The sequence below is a fragment of the Peromyscus maniculatus genome, chromosome 9 (assembly GCF_049852395.1).
Source record: "Peromyscus maniculatus bairdii isolate BWxNUB_F1_BW_parent chromosome 9, HU_Pman_BW_mat_3.1, whole genome shotgun sequence".
Classification (NCBI taxonomy): domain Eukaryota; kingdom Metazoa; phylum Chordata; class Mammalia; order Rodentia; family Cricetidae; genus Peromyscus; species Peromyscus maniculatus.
This window is the reverse complement of record NC_134860.1, coordinates 61436798-61459021: the sequence shown is the minus strand read 5'-3', so window position 1 is coordinate 61459021 and position 22224 is coordinate 61436798. Positions and strand designations below refer to the sequence as shown.

General features: G+C 49.3%; 1 long non-coding RNA gene across 1 annotated transcript; it reads left to right on the top strand.

Annotated features, from left to right (window-relative positions):
* The first annotated feature begins 17298 nt into the window (after window positions 1–17298).
* LOC121832083 (uncharacterized) lies at window positions 17299–20910 on the top strand. The gene is made up of 3 exons (XR_006075607.2): window positions 17299–17453; window positions 17658–17793; window positions 19368–20910. It is a non-coding gene; the product is annotated as an uncharacterized LOC121832083 (long non-coding RNA).
* The last annotated feature ends 1314 nt before the right edge of the window (window positions 20911–22224 follow it).

The window sequence follows — 22224 nt, the reverse complement described above, 5'->3', positions numbered from 1 at the left end:
TTCATTGAGAGACTCTGTTATAAAAAGTAAGGTGGAGAAGTGGTTGAAGATTCCTGACCTTGACCTCTGACTTCTGCATACTCACAGGGAGAGGAAGCAGAAGGGGAGGGAGGGGGACGGGAGGGGAGGGGAGGGGAGGAGGAAGAGGAGAGAAGGACAATCAGACTGTCTGATGACTTTGCCAAGGTCACCTGCAGCCATTATTGTCAGACTTGGTCTTCTGATGTTCTTTGCACCCAGAATCTCTGTTGTGCGACCCCCCGAGCATTCGTGTGTTCTCTGTTCCTGGACATCCACATCCTTCGTCTCCTCACTCTTGTAAGTCTCCTCTCGTCTCCTCTAGTCCTCCAACACTGCCTGGACCAGGAAGGCCCTTAATTGGGAGGAGTTTCTAATAGTCACTTTACGACAAGGAGAGGCCTCAGCCAGAGCCTGCTTCCAGGAAGTGAGTGAGCCAGTTTAGCAGCTTATACATAGGGCAACAGCTTGCTCAAGAGGAAACGTGCGAAGCCCAGGGCCTCCAGCTCTCCCAGGACCTCTCTAAAGATGCTGTGGTCAGAAATGACTTCAAACCATTCCAGGAAACTTGACCCAAAGACATTGCTGGTGGCTAAGGACTTTATTAATTGACTGTGCTTGCAGCTTCTTCAGAATAGGGAACAGCACACGGCACCATAGGAATCTTAAGCCCTGCGCCTGTGCATGCTTGCTGGCTTGTCTATCTAGAGTGACTGTCAGATGTTCCGGGATTTGTTGTATTTGGGATTAAATGTGGGGAGAGAGGATAAAATTAACAGGGTTTCTATAAATATAACTTCACTGGTGCTTGTTAAAACTCCGGGGTCACAGGAAGTCTGCCTTCCAACAGGACTGTGTGGCGTGAGCCTGTTTACTTGAGACGTCTCGCCAAGATCCAGCTTTGCCCCATTAAAACTAAATAAATAATTTCCACAGAAGCTATTTTTTTGGCCCTCTTTGCCAAAAATTCTGGGAGTAGAGGCCAGCACAGAAGCCTCACATGCGTGTTTGCTGCGGAGGTCTCGGGCTCAGTGGGAAGTGGGCTTCTTCTGTAAGCTGTTCCGTGACAGATGAAGTTCAGCTGGCAAACTTGTCCACAGAGAAGGACCCATGGGAGCCACCGTCCTGGCCACTCTTGACAGGCAGCTGCATGGCTTCACATATGTCTGCTCCCCATAAACGACAACTTGAGGGGAGAATGTTCACTCAGTAGGGTCGTCTCACTGAGCTCACACAAATGCGAGACGGTCACCTAAATTTGACTTTCAGAAAAACCTGAATAATTTTGCTTTGTTTTATATTTGTATTTGTTTGTGGTTTTGTCTGTCTGTTGTTTTATGGGTTTATTTTTTATTATTATTATTACGTTTGGGGAGGGTCACGTGCATGCCACAGAACACACGAGGTCAGAGGACAGCGGGCCATGTCAGCGCTGGCCTTCCACCATGTGGGGTCTGGGGAATCGAACTCAGGTCTTCAGGCTTGGCATCAAGCACCCTCACCTATTGAGGCATCCTTTGGGCCCCTGTTTTTGTCACTGTAGACAGTCTCCAATTTACAACCGTCCCATCTCAGACTCCTAAGTGCTGGGATTATAAGCGTGCAACTAGGCACAGCTAAGCAATTATTTTTGTGTGTGTATGGTCTTTGAAACATCTTACATTAATTTGCTCCTTGTGATTTATCTGAAATGCAGATCTAATGGACCATCTGCTTTGCTGTTGTTGTTGGCACCCCCCCCCCTTCAAAACGCCCAATCTGCTTGTTTCTCAGGGAAATCTGATTTCTAACAGGATCAAGGCAGGCAGTTAGGAGCTTAGAAAGGAGCTCTGGGGCCTGGTGCATTGCGGACATGAGAAGAATTTGCACATTGGAAAGATGCTAATCCAGCCATCTGGTTCTGTGAGGGCTGTGCTCCAGGCTCGAGGGAAGGCTGAGGGCTGGCGCTGACTCCAGTCCCCGTGGGTCTCACTCCACTAAGACAGACCACCAGAGAGGCTGAGGAGGAACCCAAAGGGGAGCTTACAGTCCCTCCATAAGCCCCGCTGAGCAGGAGAAAGGCAGGAATGGAGAGCATGGGTGCAGAGGGACAGGAGAACAGGGAACATTCAGTGAGGAGCCGCAAAGGAAGAGTTTATACATGGTGTTCTGAGAACACTGACTTTTACCGGCCGGTTCACGGCTTCAGGGCGCTTTAGGGCCAAACGTCAGTGGAGAGAAAACCATGGAAGGACCAGAGGAGATTTTTCTCAGTAGGGCAGGGACCTACTGGACCTCAGGGGTGTGTGCTCCTGACGGCCATGGAGTCCTTGCCTGCCTCAGGTTTACATCCAATTCAAGGAGAAAATAAAGCCAAACTTCTGGGTCTCCTCAGTCTGACTTCAGGACAAGAATGTATCCCTAAGGAGAGAGATGGCTCAGTGGTTAAGGGTACTGACTGATGTTCCAGAGGAACTGGGGTCAATTCCCAGGTTGTCTGGAGTCTGATCATGGCAGGATAAAAAATAAATAAAAGAAAAAACCACTCCACCCATTCCTCCACCACTTTTTAATGGAACCAGTCAGCACAAAGCCTCCAAAATTTCTACTGAATTCAAATTCATGCTCCAGTAAAACCAGTACCCATGTCCTACTAACTTTGGTACCCAGGATAGATTTTTTCTTTAGTTAAATTATTTTGGATTAGCATGCAAAGTAGTAAGTTTCTTTATAGACTTTTCACTCATTTCTGTCCTTGTGTTTTGTTCTCATGCCCTCCCTCTCTCGTGCTCTCTGCCCCTACTCTGGTGGTTCCTTTCTCCCCACAAGTAGTTCTTCCTTCTGCTTCAGCACCACAGGTATTGAATGTCCCCCTCTTCTGCTCTGCTTTCTTCCTCCCTGTTCATGCCTCCTTTCTAGTTTCACGACCTACACACACACACATATACACACACACACACACACATATATATATATATATATATATATATACACATATAAACACACATATACATACACACACATATACATACACACACATACATACACTCACACACACACGTAATCTCTTTTGCTATTTAAATATTTGTAAGTCAGCACACAACACGTCCACTACCATTATGACATTTTCAAACAAAGTGTGTTTTTGTCATTTTCATCCCTTGCATCTCCCAGACTCTCTTATGACCCTGACTTCCGCTAATAGCCTCCTCTTCCTGGATTCTTTCCATTTTTGTCTTAAAGCTAGCTTCTGCATGTAAGAGGAAATATTGTACTTTCAAAACATTAAGGGGCCTCTGGCCTACACCAGCAGTTAATGAGAAGGAAGTGTTGTCCCCAGGATACATATGACAATGTCTAGAGATGTTTGGAGTTAGTCTTCCTTCAAAGAAGTGGGAGGCCAGGGATGCTGCTGCTAAATAAATAGACTACAGTGCCCAGGCCAGCCCCTGTCCCCATCTCAAAGAAGTGCCTGGACCAAAAATAAAGCCCGACTTGTCCCCTTAATCCCTTCACTCACTGAGGATCTACTGAGTAACATGGTGCCGCAGAAGTTGGACTAGATGATATGCCTTGGCGAAAACAGGACATGGTCCCTGCGGGTATCCATTCACACTGTGTGGGAAGGATGATCCACTGTGCCTAACAAACGCCACTACTCTGGGCAGGGGAGGACAAAGAGAGGCAGGAAGGAAAGACTGTGCCCTGGGAAGATCTGGAAAGGGCTTCTAGAGAGATGTGCTGGAGAAGAGCTATGCTGAATGGGTGTTTGATAGGCAGAGACCCAGAGATGGCAAAGTAGCATGGCTGGTTCTAGAAACCATGGAAGTTCTGGGCAGCAGTGAGGGAGACTGGGGAGTCCAACATGGAAGGCTTAAGGCTACTTGCATTCCGGGTCCTCCTGCAGCTGCTGAGGATCAAAACACGGTCCAATGAGCCTGCGCAATCTTAACAAACGTAGCTGAGGGTGGAGGATAGCCTGGAGCAGGGGGTCAGCCAGAAAGGCTGAGGAGGTCAATTCCAAAGCCCTTGAGGCTAAATGAGGGGACAGTGAAAGGGAAAACTGGACTCAATGACAGACACAACTGGAGGGCCAGGGTGGGTGCCCAAGGTCTGGGAAATGACCAGAGAAAGATGAATGCTGATGTGGTTGATGCAGAGAAGGGGCTAGAGCAGGTTGGGATGAGATGTATTAGTCAGCTGCGGCTGCTGTAACAAACACCACTGATCTTCGGTATCAGAATGGATGAGGGTACAGGCAAGCAGTGGTGGTGCACGCCTTTAATCCCAGCACTCAGGAGGCAAAGGCAGGTGGATCTCTTAGTTTAAGGCTAGCCTGGTCCACAGAGTAAGTTCTAGAACAGCTACAGAGTGAAACCCTGTCTCAAAAAACAAAGACAAAGAACAAACACAGAGAATGTATGAGGGTAGAATTGGAACCATCGCCAGGAGGAGTAAGCCGAGCATTTTCTAGCCACACCCAGGAGCCGCCAAACTTCACTGATTAATAAACCTTACACATAGCAAGCCATTTTGCCCTCAGAGTGACACCACAGCTGACTTTTGCTATCCTTGTCATACAGATTCAGAGGCCAAAGGTCAGAGATGTCAAAACTTAGCCAAAGCCCACTCCCAGGGCCTCTCCTGTACTTGAACATGCTAACTCCCTGTAAGGTCCTGGCATTGTATCTCCTGGGAGAGATTTGACTTTATGTTACCATACATCCATAGCCCAAACTCAGTAGGTCTGTCTCCATCTCACCAGGGACGTGCCCATGGAGCAACAGGTAGCCCGCAGGACACTGGAGCCTCCAGTCAATATTTGCCTAGTAATTCAGGCAGGCAATAAACAGCTTATAGGTAGCCTCCCTTGTACCATACAAGCTTCCTCAACCAGGGAACTGGGCCCAGCCCATGTAGGCCTAGGCTAGAAGAGTTTATTCTTCAGACTCATGGACAGAGGTAACTGTCCTGGCTATACCTTAAATACCCAAAGAAGCCTTAAATGGCCTGGGTCCAGGCCACCTCCAGAGCAGCTGAGGTAGTCCTCAGGCACTAACATTCCCATAGAGGTCTTCACACACAGCTGTGGTTGAGCGAAAGCTAAGGTCAATCGATGTGGTAAACACTCGACATTGTTCCTCATGCCAAGGACTGGAATGAGGGCTATGGCATGCAGCCGGGCCCCTTTCCCCTCTGCATGTACAGCTACAGGTTCCTGCCTCCAGTGTCACCATGCAGATGGACACATGGCCCAGGTATACGTGTGCACTCACAGGCACACATGTTCTTCACAAACCTCGGAGGAGACGGCTCCAGGCCTGGGCCGACCTCTGTGACTGGGGAGCCAAGGCCAGTCGCTGCGGTTTTCCCACGTCACCCACCACGTCAGCGCCTCTCTGGGAAGGGCGGCACCTGTGCACACCAGCTCCTTCTTGAATGAGGAAACCAAGGCCCGGAAGGCAGTTAGGAAAGGGCTCAGGATGACCATCCAAGGCACTGGTGGCAGAAACACAGTATGATCCACACGGTCTCCAATGAGAGTCCCATCTGGCATGCTTCTAGGGATGTCAACCGTGTTCACCAGGTCAACTCCACTGTCCTGGGGGAACAATGGGGCTTCCCCCCCCCCCAATTTTAGATCTGAGGGAACAAAAGCAGGACATCCTGTTGCCGCTTTAAGAACAGTGGTTGTTACATATGTCTACAATATGCCATGTAAACCATTCACACGTAAAGTTGAGGATTACTACGAGCATGGCCAGTGTGTGCTGCCCTGCCCACTAGTCAGCCACAATGCTGCCATCTGCCCCATTCAAAACCAGCTCCCCCAGCTCCTGCCAACCCCCCTTCTGCTTTGTCTCTCTGAACCCATCACTCCGGGGACTTCACGTAAGTGTGCCCACGCAGTATTTACGCCTTTGTCACTGGTGTGTGTCACTAAGCCCAGTGCCACTGAGGCCCCTCCATGTTGGAGCATGCGTGTGAATCTCTGTGGGGTGGGATATTTGTACACTGTGTTCAAATGGATTGCTGTGACTGGTGTAGTAAAAAGCTGAACAGCCAGTGGATAGGCAGGAGGTATAGACGGACTTGTGGGCAGAGAGGACTCTGGGAAGAGGAACTCAGAGTCGCCGGCGGGGCGTGGAGGAAGCAGCATGCGCTGTATGGAGAGATGAGGTGATGAGCCACTCAACAGAATGTAGTTTAAAATAAACGGGTTGATTTAAGTTATAGGAGCTAGTGGGACAAGCCTAAGCTAAGGCCGAGCCTTCATAATTATAATTTGTCTCTATGTCACTATCTGGGAGTGGACAGCAGAAAAGAAAGTCCGTCTACAGTTTCTTTCCTTCATAGAAAGCTGGAAACATTCCCGTGTGTAGGAAGCTTTGCTTGCTTATCCCATCATCCATTCGCGGGTACTTGGGTTGGCTATTGGGAACAACGCTGGCATGAAAATTGTGTCAAGTGCCTCTTTGAGGCCCTGCTTTTGGTTCTTTTGGACATCTACCCAGAAGTGTGACTGATTGATCAAATGACAGTTTTGCATTTGATTTCTTTTCATATTTGTATGAATATTTGTATTGTACATATTGGTATGTGTAGGAGAACATGTGTACATGTGATCATGAAGGCACATGTGCCAGACACCATCCATCATTTCTGAGACAGGGTCTTTCACTGACTCATCAAGTAGGAAAGAATGGCTAGCTAGTGATCCCTGAGGACCTACTTGTCTCTGCCTCCCTGCATTAGGATTACAAGCCCAAACCACCATGCCCAGCTTTTCCCTTTTCTTTTCCTTTTTTAAAGCATCATGTCCTGTCTAGAGTTTCTATCACTGCTACAAAACATCACGACCAAAACCAAAGCTGGAGAGGAAAGGGTTTATTTGGCTTACACTTCAGCATTGCTGCTCATCACCAAAGGAAGCCAGGACAGGAACTCACGCAGGGCAGGAACCTGGAGGCAGGAGCTGATGCAGAGACCATGGAGGGGTGCTGCTTACTGGCTTGCTCCCCCTGGCTTGCTCAGACTGTTTTCTTATAGAACCCAGTTACCAGCCTAGGGGTGGCTTCACCCACCATGGCTGGGCCCTCCCGCATTGATCACTAATCCATGGAAGCATTTCTTCAACTGAGGTTCCTTCTGCAGTTGGATGTTTCTCTGTCCTGCCAGGCCCTGCAGTCGAGATGAATCTCTTCCACCCACATCCAGCAGCCACTTGGCCCCAAGTAAACACACAGAGGCTTATATTAATTATAACTGCTCGGCCATTAACTCAGGCTTATTACTGACTAGCTCTTACACTTAAATTAACCCATAATTCTTTTTTTCTCTATTAAGAAATTTTCTACTCACTCTTCATGCTACCCACAGACACCCCCTCCTCCCTCCTCCTTCCCCCCAGCCCTCTTTTCCAAGCCACCTAACATCCCCTAAATCGAGGTCTCCCATGGGGAGTCAGCAGAGGCTAGCACACTGAGCCTAAGCAGGTCCAAGCCCCTTTTCACTGCACCTAGGCTGTGCAAGGTGTCACACCACAGGCACCAGATTCCCAGAAGCCTACCCATACCCCAGGAACAGATCCCGATCCCCCTGCCTGGGTGCCCCCCAAACAATTCGAGCCAAACAATCGTCTTCCATGTCCAGAGGGCCTCGTCCAGTACCATGGGGGCTCCACAGCCACCAGTCCACAGTTCATGGGTTTCCACTAGTGTGGCCAGTCATCTCTGCACGTCCTCCCATCATGATCTCGATGTCCCCCGCCTGCAGAATCCCTCCTCTCTCTCATCATTTGGATTCCTGGAACTCAGCCTGGTGCCTGACTGTGGATTTCTGTATCTGCCTCCATCTGTCACTGGACAAAGGCTCTATGATGACAGCTAGGTTATTTGCTAGGCTGGTCACCAGAGTAGACCAGTCCAAGCACCCTCTGGGCCACTGCCAGCAGACCAAGGTGAGGTCAACCTTGTGAATTCCTGAGAGCCTCCCCAGCACCCTGCCTCTTCCTATTCCCATGATGTCCTCATCTATCATGTTAACCATAATTCTTAATCTATGTATCACCACATGTTCCGTGGCTTTACCTGCGTCCCATTACATGTTGCTCCTTGGGCGGCTGGCTTGGTCCCTCCCCTCTCTGCCTTTCTTCTTCCTCTCTCCTGGATTCCCTGCCTGGCTATAAGCTGACTCGCCATAGGCCAGAGCAGCTTCTTTATCAACCAATTATAGCAACACATATTCACAGCATACGGAAAGACATCCCCCAGCATCCTTCCTCTCCGATGACTCTAGCTTGTGTCAGGTTGACAGAAAACCAACCAGTGCACACCAGTTCTAGGAACTGAACTCATGCCCTTGTGCTTGCAAAGCAGGCACTTTACTGACTGAGCCGTCTCCCCGCCCCAATTTCATCCTTAAAGAATTCCACCCAGCCTGGCGGCGGCGGCGGCGGCGGCGGCGGCGGCGGCGGCGGCGGCACACACCTTTAATCCCAGTACTCGGGAGGCAGAGCCAGGCAGATCTCTTGTGAGTTCGAGGCCAGCCTGGTCTACAAAGTGAGTTCCAGGAAAGGCGCAAAGCTACACAGAGAAACCCTGTCTCAAAAAAAAAAAGAATCCCACCCAGTTTTCCACAGCAGCTGTACCATCTTGTCTACTTATCATTTTTTTTCTACTCATTTCTGGTTTTAGTTGTAAGCAGCCAGCCATCCTTACGGATGTGGTGTAATGTTTGTGGTTTTAATTTTTATCTCCCAAGTAATCAGTCAGGTGCGGCACATTTCATAGGCTTCTTAGCCATTTCCATAACTTATTTTCAGAAATGTGGGATGCAGAGGCTTTAAGCAACTTGACAGATGCTGTGGCACTAACTGTGGCAAGGCTAGGCTCACACCTAAGCCTGCATTTACATGAACTTGCTCTCAACCATGAGCACTGGGATAACACATGTGGAGGTTTGCAAACACTGTCCCATAAGCAGTAAGCATGCAGCTATGCTACCTTCATAGTGCAGCTACTTTTACAACCATTGACCTGACTGCCTCTATTACCTCATTTGACGCTAATGCAGATTACCTCCACTGACGTTACTGACACTCCTACCTCACTGGACACTACTATAATTACCTCCATTGACATTACTACTGCTATTACTACCACGGACATTATTGCTCCTATTACTACCACTTGCCTTGCTGCTGCAGCTTTGGCTGCTGCCTCAAGGCTTCCCCAGGTGGGAGCCAGCCAGTTCTCTCTCAGAAGATGGCAAACCCACCAATATGACAAAGCACAGGCACTGTGAACATCTTCTGAGCAGTAGGAGAACAGATCAACCAACACATCAGATGGCTCACCACCACCTCTGACTCTGGCTCCAGGGGATCTGATTCTCCCTTCTGGCCTCTGTTGGCACATTCACATACGTGTATGTGCACATAAACACATGGGCACATACAAGCACACACACACACACACACATAAATAATAAAATAAATCTTTAAAAAGTAGTCAAAGGGGCTAGAGAGGTGGCTCAGTGGTTAAGAGCACTTGCTGCTCTTGTAAGAGGGCCTGAGTTCAAGTCCCAGCACCCACACGGCAGCTCACAATCATCTGTAACTCTAGTTCCAGGGAATCCTTTGCCTTCTTCTGGCCTCCACCAGCACTGCGTGCATGTGGTATACATACACAGATGCAGATAAACACTCATACATGTAAACTAAATCTTAAAAACAAGTGAAAATCAAAAAATAACTAGAGACAAGACATCATCCAGGTCACCTCCCAGCAACAGGAACTGTGATGACTGAACCACGCGACTGGTAATGTCTCTCCTGTCCTATAACCTTCCGAGGAAGACTCACACACTGCTGCCACAGCACCAGAAGACTTTTTCAGTAACACCCTGCTCCCGGGACATGATAGTCCAGCATCCTCCCTGCCAAGTTACCCCAAAAATCCTCTGTCAAGGTCTTCCTTGCTGGCCCTATCACCATAGCCCCTGGACAGAACCAGGCCACCAGGACCGCCACAGATGCTCTCCTCAGCCATGTGCCGGGAGAGGGTGAAGCAGAGGGGAAAACACTGAGGAGCAAATGGAGCCAGAGTGTGCTTGGGAAGTGAACAGAAGCGAAGCAATGAAAAGCAGCCAGATGTATTTCCTTAGGGACATGAATGTGTAGCCTCCCTACCAGCTGTGCGACTCCCAGTCAGAGTATCTGTAAAATCACAACTAAGTTTTGTTGAGCACTGAGTATATACCAAAGTCACTTACACAGACAGCATCTCACTGAATCTTTGCAGCAACTCCCTAAAGTTGCCTCTTTATAGGGACCAATCTAAAAATGGGCAGCCCTGGGATCTGGGAGCTGACAGCTCAACCTAGAGGCAAAACCCCTCACTCCAGTGCTACGGGGCTTCCTTACCTCCAGTCCCAGACCCAGAATGTGGCAAATGCCAAACCCATCCCTGTCTACACCCTGGGTGTAGAGCTCTCAACCCATTAGCCTTTGTACTACCCCAAGGCAGTCATGCTGCAGACCTCAGGGCAGATGTGAGCCTGTCCTGAATTATTCCCAGTGTTCCTGTTCCCAGGGGTCCTACCAAGGGCTCCAGCCCACATCTGTCCTAGCGGCCAGCCCATGTCAGGTAGATGGATAAACAGCTCCTGGTCCGAATGGCTCTCTCCATTCCCCAGGACCACCTCCATTATCTCTTGTTCTCCTCCAAATCACCTTGTGAGTCTTTTGTGCCTCCCTAGCCTGGCTTTGTGGAGGCTGCAGCAGCCAAGTGCAGAGCAGAGTATAATCAAGTGGAAGGAATTTGGAGTTTCTAGGCAACCTAGCCAGGAGGAGATAAAGAGCAAGGAGGAGTAAAGACAGCCAGAGTGCTAAAGAATGAAGAGACAGCTCACAGCTGGAGGGACTCTCTGTGCAAAACTCCCTATAAGTGGCCAAGGAACCGCAGGATGAACATGGCCAGGGCTCTACGTAAATACGCTCTCTGGGCTGGGGATGTAGCTCAGTTGGTAGAGAGCTTGCCTATATGCATGAAGCCTTGTGCTCCATCACCAGCACTCAATAAACTCCCATGGTGCCACACACCTGTAATCCCAGCACTGAAGAGAGGCAGGCAGAAGGATGAGATGTTCAAGGTTATCCTCAGCGACATAGCCTGAGCTACATGATAACTTGTCTCTAAATAACTAATACAAACAAACAAATGTGCTCACTGAGCAGCCGCCATTTACCTGAGAGGTGAACATCCCCTTTCTTCACACACACACACACACACACACACACACACACACACACACACACACACACACACACACACCCTGCATCCCAAAAGCTTTGTCTTGATCCTATGAGACACAGAGGGAAATGATGCTATTAAAGGGCTGCAAAGGGAACAGGAACTTACTGGAGCCAAAGAAAACCTAGATAGACTGGAAGGAGCCTAAGTTGCTGGAACGCGCTCAGAGCCCTGTGACTTCTGCACAGATGATGCTGAGGATGTGGCTGCAGAGCTCCATCCAGGATTTGAGCCAAGGGATGAAGCCACATGTTCAAGAAACTAGAGGGCCGAGCCGGGCGTTGGTGGCGCACGCCTTTAATCCCAGCACTCGGGAGGCAGAGCCAGGCGGATCTCTGTGAGTTCGAGGCCAGCCTGGGCTACCAAGTGAGTTCCAGGAAAGGCGCAAAGCTACACAGAGAAACCCTGTCTCGAAAAACCAAAAAAAAAAAAAAAAAAAAAAAAAGAAACTAGAGGGACCACATGCTTTTCCTTTTCACAGATGAGGCGCTGGAAGCTACAACTTCTATCCACCCTGCTACAAGTCTCTTCATCTGCTTCTCCAGGAAGGACATGAACCCTGGGCCCTTCCTAATCTGCTCCACTGGCCCCTACACCAATCTGCTCCTTGCCTTGCTCTGCCTCCCGCTTGCTCCCTTCTTGCCCTGAGAGGAGAGCCTTCTCTCTGTCACTCTGAAAGGAGTCTATACTACCCACCCATCTGAGAAGGTTCTGTCTGGACCCAGATCCCAGATCCTCTAATCTCTTCCAGCTCCCTATGTCTCTTGACAGATTCCAGCAACAGGGGGCCAAATCCAACCTTGAGAGGTATTACCCCTCCAGCACTCCCAATCCCCGCAGGACTCCTAGAGCCCAGATGTTTCATGTCATAAGAAATAAACATCTAGATGATTTAATACTTCCTGCTACGTCTCATTTGGCTTCTGGCACAGAGCTGGTTGGAGGTCACCCTGCCCCTTAAGCCTGGGCCCAGGGCACCTGTTCTGCCCTAGCAGGGCCACTGATGACCACTGGTCCTAGCAATCACTCTGGAAGAGCCGTGGAGCCAGGGCTGTAAAAGACCTCCATACCCACGGGTGATTTGCTAAAAAAGCTTTGCTCATCCACGGACCAGGGGTTCACAGCAATATTTATAAGCCAGTTCCAAAGAAACACACACACACACACACACACACACACACACACACACACACACACACACACACGAAGGCCGTCCTGGAGAGAATAGGGATTTAAGGTCTAAGAGGCTCCCAGAAGATGTTCTGTCTGTGCCAAAATTCCAAAGCTGAAGGCCATCTGCCCTCCTCTTACAAATCCTGAGGGAAAGAAAGGAACTCAGTGTGCATTTCCTAGATTTTACCAACAAGAAGCATTGGCTGAGTGCTAGGGGGCTGGGAGGGAGCCAGTGTCTGTTATAATGCCTCGGCACCACACGTCATGATTCCTATGCAACTCACATGACAGCAGATGCGGCAGATCACAATGACTTAGTGACATTTAAATGGTCCTAACAGCCTAATGCAATACTTTCCTCTTTTGCCTGGGGCAAAGCTGGTGTGGACACACCTACTGCTTGGGTGACCTGAGTGTCCAGCACCTACAGTTGCATACACAGCATTCGTGATGAAGCAGTGAATGGCTGTGTTTCTAGTGTGCCAATTTGCCAGGCTATACTCTTAAATTATTATCTTAGCATGTTCTTCTTCTGTTTATAAAACACTTGCCACGGCCCTGCCTTCAATACGTGCATGGTTGTGTTTTGGAGTGTTTTGCTTGCCTTGAGACAGAGTCGCATGTATTGCAGGTTCACCTGGACGTGCTGTGTAGCTGAGGATGACACTGAACGGCTGCCCTCCTGCCTCTAACTCCGGAGTGCTTGGACTGCAGGTGTACACCACCACACCTGGTTTAGATGGCGCTGGAGACTGAGGTCCAGGCTTTGTGTATCCTAGGTAAGTGCTCTACCAATTGGACTACATTCCCAACCCCTCATGGTGGTATTTTACATACAGTAGGCCCTGAGGGTATGCCTACACTATATGGAAGTCATCGTGCCAGTCGGGGTGCTCAGGTGTTCAGGGGTAGACTCCTGTCCTTGAAGCATGTGGCTGCAGGTGTGTTGGGCTCTGCACCACACCTGGCTGCTCAAGAGTTGGGCCTGCTGCTGCTCTTTCCTGGCCGCTTTGCTGTGACGGGGAAGATCTAGGGAAGGCTAGGTCCTATGACTGATTTCTCCCTTTCCCCAGGCTCCGGAGGGTAGACCACCAGTCTGAGGAGATAAATGTAGAGACAAGGGATAGATTAGCTGGCTTTATGGTCCATGGTAACGGGATACCTGGCTTTTCATCCACAATCATCCACTCATTCAGGAAGTCATACCAAGGTCAAAGCCAATTTAATACACAGAAAATCCTTGCAAAGTGCATATAGAGCTGTTCTGCTTTGTATTGCCTTCTTCTGAGGCTGGATCTTGGATAGGTCTGGGCTGGTCACAGGCTTTTTATGTAGCAGAATTGCCTATGCCTCGTAAGGGCTGGCTGGGTTGGAGGTGTGCGACACCAGGTCGTCTGTGCTGTACTGAGGAGAGCAGGCAGGCCTGGGACTTTATGCATTCTAACCAACTCGACCAACGAACTATATCCCTAGCCAGATTTAGCATTCCATTAATAATCATTTTGTAGCCGGGCGGTGATGGCGCACGCCTTTAATCCCAGCACTCGGGAGGCAGAGCCAGGCGGATCTCTGTGAGTTCAAGGCCAGCCTGGGCTACCAAGTGAGTTCCAGGAAAGGCGCAAAGCTACACAGAGAAACCCTGTCTCGAAAAACCAAAAAAAAAAAAAAATCATTTTGTATTGTGGTAAAATGACATTTTTTTAAAAAATGGCCATGGGCCAGAGTGATGGCCCAGTATATAAAAGTACTTACTAACAGGCCTAGAAACTTGAATTCAATTCCTAGAACCCACAGGTGGAAGATGAGAACCAACTCTTCATCTGTACTCTGACTTCTACACGTGTGTGGTCACACACACACACACACACACACACACACACACACACACACACGCTCCCCATGTAAATGAATCCATGTAAATGAGTAAATAAATAATTTAAAGTTTTGTTTTGTTTTGTTTTGTCTTGTTTTGTTTTTTATGCTAGGCAGTGGTGCCGCACACCTTTAGTCCCAGCACTCAAGAGGCAGAGGCAAGCGGATCTCTGTGAGTTTGAGGACAGCCTGGTCTACAGAGCAAGTTCCAGAACAGTCAGAGCTACACAGAGAAACCCTGTCTTGAAAATCAAAACAAAATGAACAGAAGCTTCTTGGTGTAGCAGACTGAAATCATCACAAAAAGTCATAGTTAGCCCAAATGCAGGGACTAACTGGCTGTGGAGCAGCCAGCTCCAGCTGATACCATACAACTTCTACCCCTGCAGCTCAGGGAACTTCACAGAGAGGGGCAGGAAAGATTGTAAGCGCCGAAGGACTAGGGAGTCTGCAGCTAGATTGTATGTTCTATATATGTCAGGGAAGCTGCACGCATGAAACTTCAACAATACAGCTGCTTACACAGACCTGAGCAACAGCAACACCAGTTGACATGCCAATATGGATGAGGGAAATTTCATGAGACCTCACTCCCTGATGAAGCAATTAATTACTGCCGAGAGAGAGAATTAATCTTCCCTGGGAATGAGCCCCCTAATTGGCTATCAAATACCAAGTGGGTATTTGATACCCACTAAAAACATACATATAAGCAACATGAAACAGACTCAGCAGTTTGTATTTATATATTTATTCTTGTGTGTATGTGTGTGTGTGTGTGTGTGTGTGGTGTGTAACAATAATAATTAAAGAAAAAGAGGCCACAAATGTGAAAGGGCATGGGAATGGTTGGAGGGAGGAGGGCTAAATGATATAATATTTCAATTAGAAATTTTTAAAAATATCAACTATCCATCCCCCCAGTTTGGGCACCCACCATTCTACTTTGGTTTCTATGAGTCCATCAACTCTAGAGGTCCATAACCCCCAGCCCTTCCTCCCTCTCAATCTCTGTAAGAGAAGGTCTCACTATATAGCACAGACTGGCCTCAAACTGCAAATCCTTCTATCCCAACATCTTAGTTACTTTTTGATGCTATGCTAATACACCATGACCAAGGCAACTTATAGAAGAGTCTCTTGGGGCTTACAGTTTCAGACAGTTAGAGACCATGACTGTCTTGGGAGTAGACAAGCAGTCATGGTACTGGAGGAAGAGCTGAGAGCTTGCATCCCAAGGCACAACCATGAGACAGAAAGAGCTAACTGGGAATCTCCTCTGTGAAGGCTATTCTTAGTTGTCTATATCTGGAATGAACTACAACCTGGAAATGGAGGGTCCACCTGTAACCCAGATCTTGAGGCAAGAAGACAACATGCCTTTTGATCCAGATCTTGAGGCTCGAAGACACAGGTTTTTGATTTGGATCTTAAGGCAGGAAGGTATACCTTTAATCTGGGCCACACCTTCTTCTGGAAGCCTATTTAAAGACAGGGGAGAAGGAGGGTTTCCTTCTTTGCCTACTTGCCCTCACCTTGCCAGCACATCCATTCCTTCACTGGCATTGGAGCCTACTTCAGGATTCCATTGTATACAGAAGACCAGCTGAGACACCTAGCCTCATGGGACTGAGCAACTACTAGATTCTTGGACTTTCTATTCATAGCCAGCCATTGTTGGATTAGTTGGACTGCGACCTGTAAGTCATTCCAATAAATTCCGTGTGTGTGTGTGTGTGTGTGTGTGTGTGTGTGTGTGTGTGTGTGTGTGTGTGTATGGAGAGAGAGAGAGAGAGAGAGAGAAAGAGAGAGAGAGGGAGGGAGGGAGGGAGGGAGGGAGGGAGGGAGAGAGAGAGAGAGAGAGAGAGAGAGAGAGAGAGACATTCCATAAGTTCTGTGACTCTAGAGAACTCTGACTAATAAATACATCCTCCAACAAGCCCACCCTTCCTAATCCTTCCCAAACACTTTCACCAGCTGAGGACCAAGCATTCTAATATATGAGTCTGTGCCGGCCGCTCTCATTCAAACCACTACACTTAGGCTCCTGAGTTCTGAGATTACAAGTGTGTGCCACCACAGTGGCTTCTTCTATCTTTTTGTGGGCAGCTTATCTCACTTGATATGATGCCTTCGAGTTTGAATTTCTGGGTTTAGAAAGCTTCTTAACCAAAGTATGGTGGCCTGGTGAGTCATCTTCTCTGTGGAGTGACCTGGTGCTGGCAGCCTTCCCTAGGTAAGCACAGATCCATCCTCCCCTCTCCCCTGCAGAACAGCCCTCCTGTCTCTCCCACAGAAGGCCTTCCCCCAGGGCTTGTCACATGAGAAGCCTAGTCTCATTCCACCTGTCCAGGCCTTGCTAAGGTTCCCCAAGACCTACATTACTTTTCATTAATTTCTTTGGGGTCTTTGCCTCCACACAGGAACTTGTCCCTACTTACCAGGGTGGTCCCCTGAGAACTCCTGAACCTACAGTCACTTCCGGGATGCTCTGGGCAACTGTGCCACAAGGGCTGGCCACTGACCACCTTTGCTTTTCAGTCCTCCCTGCCCCCTCCATCTGCGCGACAATAGACATGCCCACCTCTCCTCCTGTAAAACAAGGAAGGCCAACTCTGGTGCCCCCAGCTCTGCTTCATTCAGGTTCCCTAACAACCCATACCACCCATCAGCAGCCCCCCTCCCTGCACTGTCCAGAAGAGCCCCCCGCCCCATCTCTCCATCATTCCCGAGAGTGGAGCCAGCCAGCCCCTTCTGCGCCCCTCATCACCTCAGGGTGAGGGAGCTCCACCCACCTGCCTGAGAACAGCAGCGGTGGATTGCAACACTCACACCTTTAGACTGTGGGTGCCACATGGGCAAGGACTCTGTTATTTGTCTTGGCTCCACCTTTTTTATTAATTCCCTGCTGTCCTTGTTTAGGGCCCCATAAAAGGACAGAATTAGAAAGAGGAGGACCATCCACTGGCCTTTGGCGCTCCCTTTCCAAAGAAAACGTTGGGACAGGTCCTGCTTTCCTAGTTCAGAAGTGAAAAGATCACCTTTCACCTACCTACGGAGAGGCAGGCGACCAAGATGCCCTGCGGAGCATGCAAGGTGCTGCTGCCGGCCTAGTCCTTAAGAACTTCCTGTTGGGAGAAGTCACCTCCCAGAGTCTATAGTCCCACCTCATCCCATCCACCACCTGACTCCTGGCCACTTTGACTCTTGAAACTGTCCAGAGACGCCCCAGTTCCCTCCCCACACACCACGCCCTTTGTCCAGTGCCTTTCTTGTGGACCACTTACCCTCTTTCCACAGCCTGACTTTCTGAGAATATGATTGGTCAGTCTGCTCTCCGGTGTCCCAAAGCCTTCCAGACCTGTGGCCTCCTCCCATTGTCTGAAGACGGCTGTCCCGAAGAAGTTTTGCCATCTCTGTCAGCAGTCTTGAGAAGGTAGGCTTTAATCTGACTGTGGTGCTCAGAAGTGAGATTTCTGGAAAATAACCATTAAAGGAAGCCATCGGGCAGAGCGCCCCCGTGACTAAACCCTGGTGGCCTTGTAAGAATAGACACAGGCAGAGATACAGGCTCCTTGTCTCTTGCCGTGTGATATTGCTAACAAGGCCATTGCCAGAGGCAGCCTGCATCTTGCACCTCCAGAACCGGAAGCCCTCCCCCAAAAAAAACCTCCTTTTCTTTATTAAAAATAAATAAATAAATAAAAATAGCACCCTCCCGATTATTCCTTTACGGGGCTGAAGAGCTGCCTTGCGAAGTCCGCCAGCACCTCAGCTGGTCCACACAGGTCGGAATAACCCCATGCCTGTCCCACTGTGGGGTCCTCTATTTCAGAACAGGCTTCTTGCCTCCGCATTTCAGGGGCCACTTTGGCTTTCGGCTTCTCCTCCAGCCCAGGGTCAGCCAGTAAGGGTGCTGGCCACCAAGTCTGACAACCTCAGTAAGGCACCTGGACCCTCCCTCTCCTCTTCCCCCAAACCCCCAAACAGTAAGTGCTTCCCCATTGCCCAGAGAAGAAGGCATGGGGGGCCCAGCTGCCCCACCCAGCATCACCTCCTATGGCCTGGATGTAATATCTTGTGCTGTGTGAGTACACTTCTCACCATTCATGGAGTGTTTGTGTTCTCTTGTTCTCTTAGGGGCAATGTGAATTAAGTAAGAGAGAATTGTGGGTTTTAAGAAGGGAGAGATTGTGCTGTCTCTAATGGTGGAAGGAACGATGGAGAGGAGAGGAAAACACATTATCTAAATACAGGACTACCGGCTACAATGAAAATAATGAACCTAAATAGACACAGAGCTCTGTCTGCCTGTCTTTACCTTCCTCCCAGTACACTACATTCCTCTCACTGCACTACATCTTGAGAGGGTCCCAGCAGGACATGGTGTGGACCACATCTTGCTACAGCCAGATGCAGAGCTGTGGCAGGGTCCCAATTTCTTGGGATTTTCTAAATGTTGGGTGGGAGGGTGGATTCGTTTCCACAATAACAATGACACGAAGTAAAAGGTGAGTGCTTGACAGAGCAGGCTGAGAGCCTCAAAGGGAAGCAGCTCTGAAGAGAAAAGGTGAATTCTGACCCAAATGTTACCAGAAAGATCTGCCCCTAGGTATGGGGGTGGGGGAGGTAGATGCCGTCCTCTTCTCTCCGCCTCCCTCACCCTCCCTCTCCTGCTGCAGAATATTTGCTTACACTGTAAAGATGTGTCTTTGCCAAGGTGTCTTCTGTTTGGTTTAATAAAGAGCTGAATGGCCAGTCACTAGGCAGGAAGAGGTTAGGTGGAACTTCCGGTGACAGAGAGAACTCTGGGAAGAAGAAGGGTGGAGTCACCAGCCAGGTGAAGAGGAAAAGGAGATGCAAGATGAAAGAGAGGTAATGCCATATGGCAGAATGTAGGTTAATATAAAGAAAGGGGCTAATTTAAATTGTAAGAGCTAGTTGAGACAAGCTTAAGCTAAAGGCCAAGCTTTCACAATTAATAATAAGTTTCTGTGTCACCATTTGCAGGCTGGCAGCCCAAAGATAGTCCAACAAGAAAGCTTGCTACACTCTCCCTACAACCCACACCCCTAAAAGAACATGGGGCTACAACATGCTGCCTTTTCACTGTCTGTGGCCTGTGTTCATGGGACTCTTCCGTCCTCAGCTCTCCAAGGTAGTCTATCTCTCATGATGTCCAGTTAACACCATAAGGAACTTACCGTCATCCTCAAGTACACCTCCCCAGAAGGCAAGAGGCCAAACAATCTAGAAAACTGGGACCTTGGGAAAAAAAGAGAGAGAACGAGAGAGAGATGAAGGTGTATTATTGACATCAGATTGAGCTGGCCAAGCAGGGAGAGAGTGATGTCAACAAGGAGCCTCAAAGATGACCCATGGCTTCTGAAAGAGGGCTCTCCTATCAAGATTGACAGCACCTGGTCACCCAGAGGGAAAGAATGTTTATGCCCTCAACCTGGATCAATGTTCCAATTCCAGATTGCCTGTATTAAAAACTAAAGAATAATTAACCCCAAAAGCACAAGCAACAAAGAAAAAAAAATAGATGAATTATGTGGTACTTCATACTTAACAACTTCTGAGTAAAAATGTGTGTGGTAGAATGGGGGGAAATATCTGCACACCATTTGTCTACGAAGGGGTTAATATCAGTGATACATAAAGAACTCCTGTGGCGGGAAGGACTCACCCCACTACCCCCTTTGTCTGCCATGTGGTGGCATGGGTAGGGAAAACAATGCCCTCCCTCCCCTCGTCCCTTGCCACCTGTGGCAGGTGAGAGAGCTGGTCCCGGGGCCCAAGAGAGTGGGAGAACTGGCCCTGGCCCTCACCAGCTGTGGCACATGGGACAGCGGGCACAGCACCTTGCCTGGCAGCACCACAGAGCTAACCCTGTTGTTGAGGGCCCTGGTGAGCTGGGTCTGTGGGCGTGAGAGCAAGAGAGCTGCCCCCGCCCCTTCCCTTGTATCCCACGAGATGGCAAGGGTAAAGGAAGTATGCCCTTCCTGACTAGCCACCTTCAACAGGCGGGAAAGCCAGCCTCGGGGCCATGAGAATGGAAGAGCTGGCCCTACACCTCGTCTGGGCAAAACAGTAGAGCGGACCCTGGTGGTGTGCATGCAGGCGAGCTGGACCCAAAGGTGTGAGAACAGGAGAACTGACCCGCTCCTGCTGTCTGCTACATTGGGTGAGCTAGCCGGGACAGTGCTGGAGAGCTTGCCCTGGTGACGATGAGGGGAAGCTGGCAGGCTGACCAGCCCAGCTACCACCCAGGCCCAGAACCAGGACTACAAGGTAGCCCACCCCAGCATCCACCTCATCTATGAATTGCTGGAGCATGTGAAGGAGCTGGAACTGCAGATCCAAAGCTACAGGCACAATAGGATATCTATCCAAGAGGAGCCCCAGTGAGGGCCTGGTATGGAGAATGTAGCAGAAGCCAGAGGCCTCCAACCAGACCAATGACTCACTGCAATGAACGCCTGCCTACAAGTGAAGATGTGTGGACTAGAGGGTATACTGTGTGACTCACTGGGCCATGCCAGCTTCCACGCCGAGATTTTTTTTTTTTTATTTGTTTGGGTTTTTTTTGTTTGTTTGTTTGTTTGTTTGGTTTGTGTTTTGTTTTTTTGTTTTGCTTTTAAATTTTGTTTTTGGGAGGAGGTTGCAAGGGCAGAGGGCTGAAGTGAGGGGACAGGGAGATAAGTGAGTTGAGGATGCATATTGTGAAATCCACAATCAATAAAAAGGTTTTTTTAAAAAAATAAAATAAAATAAAATTCCTGTAGCTTACCAACAAATACAAAACAATGCAACTGAAAACGGCCAAAGGATTGGGCCCTACATTTCCAGAGAAGACATATAAATAGCCGGCAGCACACCAAGAGACGCTTAGCGCCTCCGTTTTGAAAACACGGGACGCTGTGGCTGAACTGTTGGCGGAAAGACCTGCAGAAGCCAAAGCAAGACAAAGGTGGATCTCTCAGGGACAGCGAAGCATCTGCGCCATCAGGCTGTTGGCGTGTGAGATGGGCACTCTTCCGGGGGTGGAGCGACAGGTTGAGGTGACGTACAAGTCCTCACAAGGTGGTCCCCTGACTGGGGTCACCCCCAGGACCTGCATTCTGACCAACTGCTGGCTTGATCCTAAAAACAGAGAAGCCTAAGAGGGAGGAAAACAGCCCATTCCTGACAAATTCACAGCCCCCCAACTCCAACCTTACTCCTGCTGGGCAGAGGAGGGCTTGATATCTCCTGCAGCTTGGGGCACTGTGCCCTTGTTCTAGAAGGACAGCTCTGGAGGCAGAGACACAGCCAAGGTGAACCCCTCAGCAGATGAGGGGCAGAGCCTTGCCCAGTTTCCGACTGCACCTCACTGTGCCCAGTAGCCACATGGCTGCCGCCCACAAACCTCTATCGAGGCTGTCATCTCTTCCAACAAGCAGAAGAATGAACCCCCAGACCCTTGTGGTCTTTCTAAGTGATCCACTCTCCTCCAGACTGCTTTCACCTTTCCCTGTCTGTCCCCATCCTTACTCCCAGCCCAAGACTTCCTGCTTTCCCTAAAGCCCCCTGTCTGGAGGGATCGTTTCTGAGTTTTCCTTTCTGTACATGTTCGAAGTCCATGTGACAGGGAGCCAGTTCCTCCTGGGAGTCTGTGTTTCCTGTCTTGCATCTCTCAAACAGAACAGCTCAGCAGACATCTGTAGAACCTCAGCTCCTCAGGACCCCTCCCACTGAGGGAGCTGGTACCTGGCCTTACCCTGGGGTAGTCTAAACAAGCATCTTCAGAAAAGGGCGTTTATTGCCAAGACAGTAGAGATAAGCGGGGCTCATCCGTCTGCCACAATGACTCGGGCTGGGC